Source organism: Homarus americanus, unplaced genomic scaffold, assembly GCF_018991925.1.
Source record: "Homarus americanus isolate GMGI-L3 unplaced genomic scaffold, GMGI_Hamer_2.0 scaffold45648, whole genome shotgun sequence".
NCBI lineage: Eukaryota > Metazoa > Arthropoda > Malacostraca > Decapoda > Nephropidae > Homarus > Homarus americanus.
In genome coordinates, this window is record NW_024727971.1 from 1 (window position 1) to 7,500 (window position 7,500).

Genomic DNA, 7,500 nt, shown 5'->3' on the forward strand with positions numbered 1-7,500 from the left:
CAACTCAACCCAACCCAACTCCAACAACCCAACCCAACTCCAACCCAACCCAACCCAACCCAACAACCAACTCAACCAACCTAACAACTAACCCATTACTAACCAACCCAACCCAACCCAACCCAACCCAACCCAACCAACTCCAACCCAACCCAACCAACCCAACCAACCCAACCCAACCCAATCAACCCAACCTAACCAACCCAACCCAACCCAACCCAACCCAACCCAACCCAACCCAACCCAACCAGTCAACCAACCCAACCTAACTCCAACCCAACAGCAACAACTTGCACCCACCAACCAACAACAACAACAACTCACAACTAACAACAACCAACAACCCAACAACAACCAACCTAACAACAACAACAACAACAACCCAACAACCAACCAGCAACCCAACCAACCCAACCCAACAACCCAACCTAACTCAACCCAACCCAACCCAACCCAACCCAACCCAACCTACAGTATAGTCTCAGCGTAATTTTAATATAATTTAACACATTCTATTCCATTCCTTAAGTGAGTTCATCAAGTGTGTTCTCTCATCTTGAGTTACGAGAAAAAATCTTAACTTGAATCTTTATAGACCCGAGCGTGACCGGTGTCTTAAGGTTCACGTACCCAGAGGTTGGTGAGTTAATGTTTGTGTCTTATGCTGACTGAGAGGAGTTATTCATCATCTGTGTGTGTGTGTGTGTGTGTGTGTGTGTGTGTGTGTGTGTGTGTGTGTGTGTGTGTGTGTGTGTGTGTGTGTGTGTGTGTGTGTGTGTGTGTGTGTGTGTGTGTGTGTGTGTGTGTGTGTGTGTGTGTGTGTGTGTGTGTGTGTGTGTGTGTGTGTGTGTGTGTGTGTGTGTGTGTGTGTGTGTGTGTGTGTGTGTGTGTGTGTGTGTGTGTGTGTGTGTGTGTGTGTGTGTGTGTGTGTGTGTGTGTGTGTGTGTGTGTGTGTGTGTGTGTGTGTGTGTGTGTGTGTGTGTGTGTGTGTGTGTGTGTGTGTGTGTGTGTGTGTGTGTGTGTGTGTGTGTGTGTGTGTGTGTGTGTGTGTGTGTGTGTGTGTGTGTGTGTGTGTGTGTGTGTGTGTGTGTGTGTGTGTGTGTGTGTGTGTGTGTGTGTGTGTGTGTGTGTGTGTGTGTGTGTGTGTGTGTGTGTGTGTGTGTGTGTGTGTGTGTCTGTGTGTGTGTGTGTGTGTGTGTGTGTGTGTGTGTATGTGTGTATGTGTGTGTCTGTGTGTGTGTGTGTGTGTGTGTGTGTGTGTGTGTGTGTGTGTGTGTGTGTGTGTGTGTGTGTGTGTGTGTGTGTGTGTGTGTGTGTGTGTGTGTGTGTGTGTGTGTGTCTGTGTGTGTGTGTGTGTGTGTGTGTGTGTGTGTGTGTGTGTGTGTGTGTGTGTGTATGTGTGTGTGTGTGTGTCAGGATAACACTCAGGCACTCGTCATTGACTTAGCTGGGGATGATCTGGTGTAAGCACCTGGAGATTCTAACCCAAGTGACCTAGGTGAGGCTGCCTTTTGAGACAGACAGACACAGACAGAGAGACAGACAGGCAGACAGACAGATGGGGAGGGAAAAGAATAGACAGAATTATCTATTAACGTCTATTATAAAAAAACAAAAAACATATAATTTTAATTTGTATAACATTTACTTATTGGTGTCACTAAATACTGTGTGTGTGTGTGTGTGTATGTGTGTGTGTGTGTCATTCAAGTAGTGCCTCTCTCTCTCACAACCACACCCTGTCTCCCAAATTCCATCGATTATTTTCATGTTTATCTTGACGCCCCCTGATACAACACCTGGCTGTATGTTAATTAAGTGGGGAGTGTACCTGTAACGTAGATAAATACAGGTATAAATTAACACACCTGCACAAAACTGAGTTAATATACTGTATATACATAATAATTTGATATATTCTGCTCACCTGACGATTACCTCTCCACCTGAACTTATTTCATCAGATAATTAAACATCTGAACGCTACCTGGGGGAGGTTAGGTTAGGGTGGTTAATAATAAGGTGGTGTCTAATCTTCAGGTGATCCGAATATTCATATGTAGAAATAATTCAGTGGGTCAACACTCATGAGACATCGACAAACCACCAAGGAAATCATGTTACCCTCTTGTGTAAGGCAAAACGGCGCTCACTCAAGATCATTTCTGGCACTGTCTCATGTGGCACTCTCTTGTGTAGGAGTGTCTCGTGAGGAGGTGTCGTCTTGTTTGGCAGTGTCTTGTGTAGGAAGTGTCGTCTTGTTTGGCAGTGTCTTGTGTGGCAGTGTCTTGTTAAGCAGTGTCTTGTGTGGCAGTGTCTTCTTTGGCACTATATTACCTGGCACTATTACCTGGCACTATTACCTGGCACTGTTGTTATCTTGGTAGCGCCTCAGTGAGTCCTTTCCCTGGATGGTGTCAGATTTGTGTGTGTGTGTGTGTGTGTGTAGGGCAGAAGGTGTGCTAGAATGTTACATAATCTCATATTTCACATTCTTAATCGTTCTTACTATTTCTCCTCTACACAACAACTGCCTTACCTGACCTGACGAATCAATGTCTCTCCCTTGTGAATTAATTAATAACCTTACCGTTCCCTTTAACTACTTTTGTGTTAATCAGTGTGGCAGGTATACATGGCACACCTTGTATAACACAGTCAATATCTAATCTTTTACTCCTATGTTACAATTCATTTTTCTCTCTTCCCTTTCATCATTATCTACCAATCATTTCATTCTAATCTTTTTCAGCGATATTAATTTCCGCTATATATTCTAACTCTTATTAATTTCTGCTATATTTCCTAACATTAATTTCCAATATATTTCCCCAATTTTTTTATATTTCTCTTCGTTACTAAAGAGATAATTTTTTGTTCAGTTTATTATGCGATCATTTATCATTTATTTTCACCTTCTCACATCTATAACCTATAACACTTCACAACCCACATCTATAACCCACAACTCTTCACAACCTACAGTTATGACGAACAACACTTCACAACCCATACCTATGACCTACAACACTTCACAACCCACACCTATAACCTACAACACTTCACAACCCATACCTATAACCTACAACACATCACAACCCGTAGCAATAGATCAAACGATTCAACAGTTCATTTTATCCTAGCTTTCCAGGTCGACTTTTTCTGCCTGGTATATTTGAGTGGGCGATTCTCTCTCTCCTAGCGGGTGTCATTTTGTGCCGGGAAGAGCTGGGTGTGGGAGGGGGGGGCGGTGGGGAGTGTCTAGGAGGGGGGATGGGGTGTTGGAGAAGGTGATGGAGGGGGGTAACGAGGATTAGGAGGGGAATATAGGGGGGGGATGTAGGAGATGTATGGGAGGGGGAGTAGGAAATATATTGTAAAGGTCTATCTTTGAATTGTAAATAATAAAACATATGGATAAAAATAAATACGAATATAAAAAATGATTAAATCTTTCTAACTCGATAAAACCTAACACGATCCGTTTTTATTACGTTGTGATCTTTTTTACACCTAACTACACCTAACCTACTACGGTACCTTACCTAATTATACTTTTAACGTTTGTGAGATACGTTTGTTGAGATAAGTTGTTGGAGACGTTTGTTTTTGGGATACGTTTGCCGTTGGATACGTTTGTTGAGCTACGTTTGTTGATAGGTTTAGCTGAGATACGTTTGTTAAAGAGATACGTTTGTTGAGATACGTTTTTGAATACGTTTGTTGGAGATACGGGATACGATATTTGAGACACGTTTTGTTGAGATACGTTTGTTGAGATACGTTGGGATACTGTTGAATTTGTTGAGATACGTTTGTTGAGATACGTTTGTTGAGATACGTTTTGTTTTGAGATAGATGTCACGTTTGTTGAGATACGGTTGAGCTACGTTTGTTGAGATACGTTTGATACGTTTGTTGAGATACGTTGAGATGTTTGTTGAGATACGTTTGTTGAGATACGTTTGTTACGTTTGTTGAAGTTTGTTCCAAGTTTCTTAAGACGTTTCAAGACAGTAAAAGAGTAGGATATGAAGGTTTACCAGAGTGAGGCATATATAGTGTTGGGTACAGCTGGTCTCTCTCTCTCTCTACATACTCGTATCTTGTCAACATTCTCTCTTCTTTTTCTTTCTCATTGTTCACGTCACCCAACAACATGTAAGTTTTTCAGGGCTGGTTACATCACACACACACACATCATCATCACACACAGCACCTGTCACGTGTGTTGCCCAATAATGCTGTGCTATGGTACATTTCCGTCCACGGGAGGCGGTGAGTGTGTGATGATGCTGTTAACTGTGTGAGTGTGTTGGTGGTGCTGTTAACCAGGAGTGTGTTGGTGGTGCTGTTAACTAAAGAGTGCGTTGGTGGTGTTAACTGTGTGAACGTGTTGGTGGTGCTGTTAACTGTGTGAAAGTTGGTGGTGCTGTTAACTAAAGAGTGTGTAACTGTTGATCCTGTTAACTATGAAGGAGGTTTAAAACTCTGTTAACAAAAGATGTATGTTGTCGCTGCATAACCACGACTGTGTCAAGAGCACTGTAGTTAACATCACCAACGACCATTCGCGTTTAGCATCACAACCTCCCTGCTGTTACATCACTAGGATAACATTATACAGCTGTTGTTCACTGATCAGAGTTGTTAGTTAACTTTGTCGACGGCTTCAATGGCCAGACGCCCAATGGCCCCGTTCACCTCCCCACCGGTTGAGAGAGTTGGCTGAGTTGAGGAGACCCGCGTTGATAGTGGGTTTTGCACAAGACTCGTTTATATATACAGGCGAGTAAATATGATGGGAAGGTCTTGTTTAGAGAGAGAGAGAGAGAGAGAGAGAGAGAGAGACGAGAGAGAGAGAGAGGATTGGATACATACATATTGCCTTTACTTGTCTATACATATACATAGTTATACTCCTACATACACACACACACACATACAATAACATAATAATAATAATAATAATAATAATAATAATAATAATACACACACACATAATAATAATAATAATAATAATAATAAAGCATTCAATTTTATAACATTCACAAATAACACACCATTACAAACGAACGTACATCAATTATGGTACAAATTCCAACAATATTTACAACAAAATACAACCAAACATTGAACTCATTATAAACAAACATTCTAAAAAAAAACATTCTAAAAACATTCTCTTTATGTTTACTCCTAATACCTGCCTATACTGACCTGTCTGATAATGTTATGAGTGAAAGATTTTTTTTTCCCCAAGTATGATTTAATATATTGACTTGGTTACTTCTTGTTCATCCTAGTTTTAATATGTATAATGTTTAATATAATTCCTATTTTTAATGTGTTTATTGTGTAATTTAATATATCTAGTGTTTAGGTTAAGGAAATGTGTGTTTTCGTTAAATGTTTAAGTGAATGTTAGTTTAGTTTAGTTTTCATTACGTGTGAAAGACAGTAATGTTATGACCTTCTCGCGGATATTGTCTGTAATTGCGAATGTTTACTGTGAGTTTTTTGCCTGTGATCGCCTTGTTATGGTGGTGGTGTTGGTGGTGCTGTTGGTGGTGGTGTTGGTGGTGGTGGAGGTGGTGTTGGTGTTGGTGGTGGTGGTGGTGTTGGTGGTGGTGCTGTTATTATTATTATTATTATTATTATTATTATTATTATTATTATTATTATTATTATTATTATTATTATTATTATTATTATTATTATTATTGTTATTATTATTATTATTATTATTATTATTATTGTTATTATTATTATTATTATTATTATTATTATTATTATTATTATTATTATTATTACTATTATTATTATTATTGCAATCACTAATTACACCAATAACAAAAACACCAGGTTGTCACAGTAAAGTAATTAGCGGGCAGTACTATGCATAATTAAGTTACCAATTTAATTACTACATCATTTATTATAATATATGACAAAATAATTATATAGAACAAACTGTAATATTTTTTTTACCATGATTTATATTAAGAATGTACGTATGTTAGTCTTGTGTGTTAGTTATTATTCTACAGTTTCCTCTTCCTCTCTCTTCTTCCTAAATTCCTCCTGTTTCTCTACTTTTCTCCTCCTCCTCCTTCTTCTCGCCCCCCCCTTCCTTCCCCTTGTCCTTTCACCTTCCCTGTTATTCTCTCCACAGGAACAAAAGTAATCGGACATCAAACACAACACGTCGGTAAAGAATGAAAGTATACACGAGAAACTACTACTTTTATTATTATTTATTTTGACTTTTTTTAATATATATTTAGTTTTATTTTATTTTTTATTTTTATTAAACGCTGACTTTTGTATATTGAGTTGATGACTTGCAAAAAAAAGATAATAATAAAGACAATAAAACAAAAAATAAAAGCGAGAGTGTGAAGAATTTTGTAATTTTTTATTTTTACTTTTTATATTTTGTTTAACTTTTTTTCATTACTGGACTTTTATATATTGAGTAGATGACTTAAACAAATAATTACTAATGAAATGAAGAATATAAAAAAGAATACGACTTTTTTCATATATAATAACTACTTTTTTTTTTTACTTTTTTTATTTGAATTTTCGAGTTATTCACTTTTGATTGTAGATGGACTTTTATATATATACTCAGTTGATGACGTAGAGAATAAAAAAAATAAAAAAAAATTAAAACAGAGAATTTTTTATATCTGTATGAAAAGATAAGGTCTCTACTTTTTTATTTTGATCACTTTTTTTTAGTCTTTTTTTTATTTTGATCGTTCATGTACTTTTAAATTGGGAGTTCATGCCTTGATAAGTTAAAGATAGAAAGGGAAAATAACAAAACAGATTTAAAGAAAAGTGAAAATAATAGCACTTTTGTTTTTTGGGGGATTTTAGGTTTTTTTTCGTTCCTGAAGTTTTATATAACGAACAGGTGTTTTAAAGAGTAGAATGGAGAGGTGAACAGACTGTATAATAACTACCTGTGTGTGTGTGTGTCTGTGTGTGTGCGTGTGCGTGTGTGTGTGTGTGTGTGTGTGTGTGTGTGACTGTGTGTGTGTGTGTGTTGTTTATATATATATGCAAATAGTAATAACCCACACATCACTGATAAGGTTCATTACCACAGTGAATTAACATAGCATAATCGACCGTAATGTCACCTAAGGCTTATCCCCAGTCCACATTAATAATAACCGGACCTTCATACTATCTGAACTTGGTGCTCCTAGACGGTAACCGAACTTATCGATAAGAGACAATAACCGAACTTAACGCCAATGGAACTTAACCGAACTTAGTGCTATTTCTGACGCCAATAATATTAAACTTAGTACCAATAGAGAATAATAATACCAAGTTCCAATGGGATTTAATCAACATAAACACCAATAGAACTTAATAGAATTTAATCCATCGTTGACACATTAGAACTTGCCATAAACATAATGAACCTTAACACAATAGAAAAACGCCAATATAATCTACCTTAGCGCCATTATACCTTAA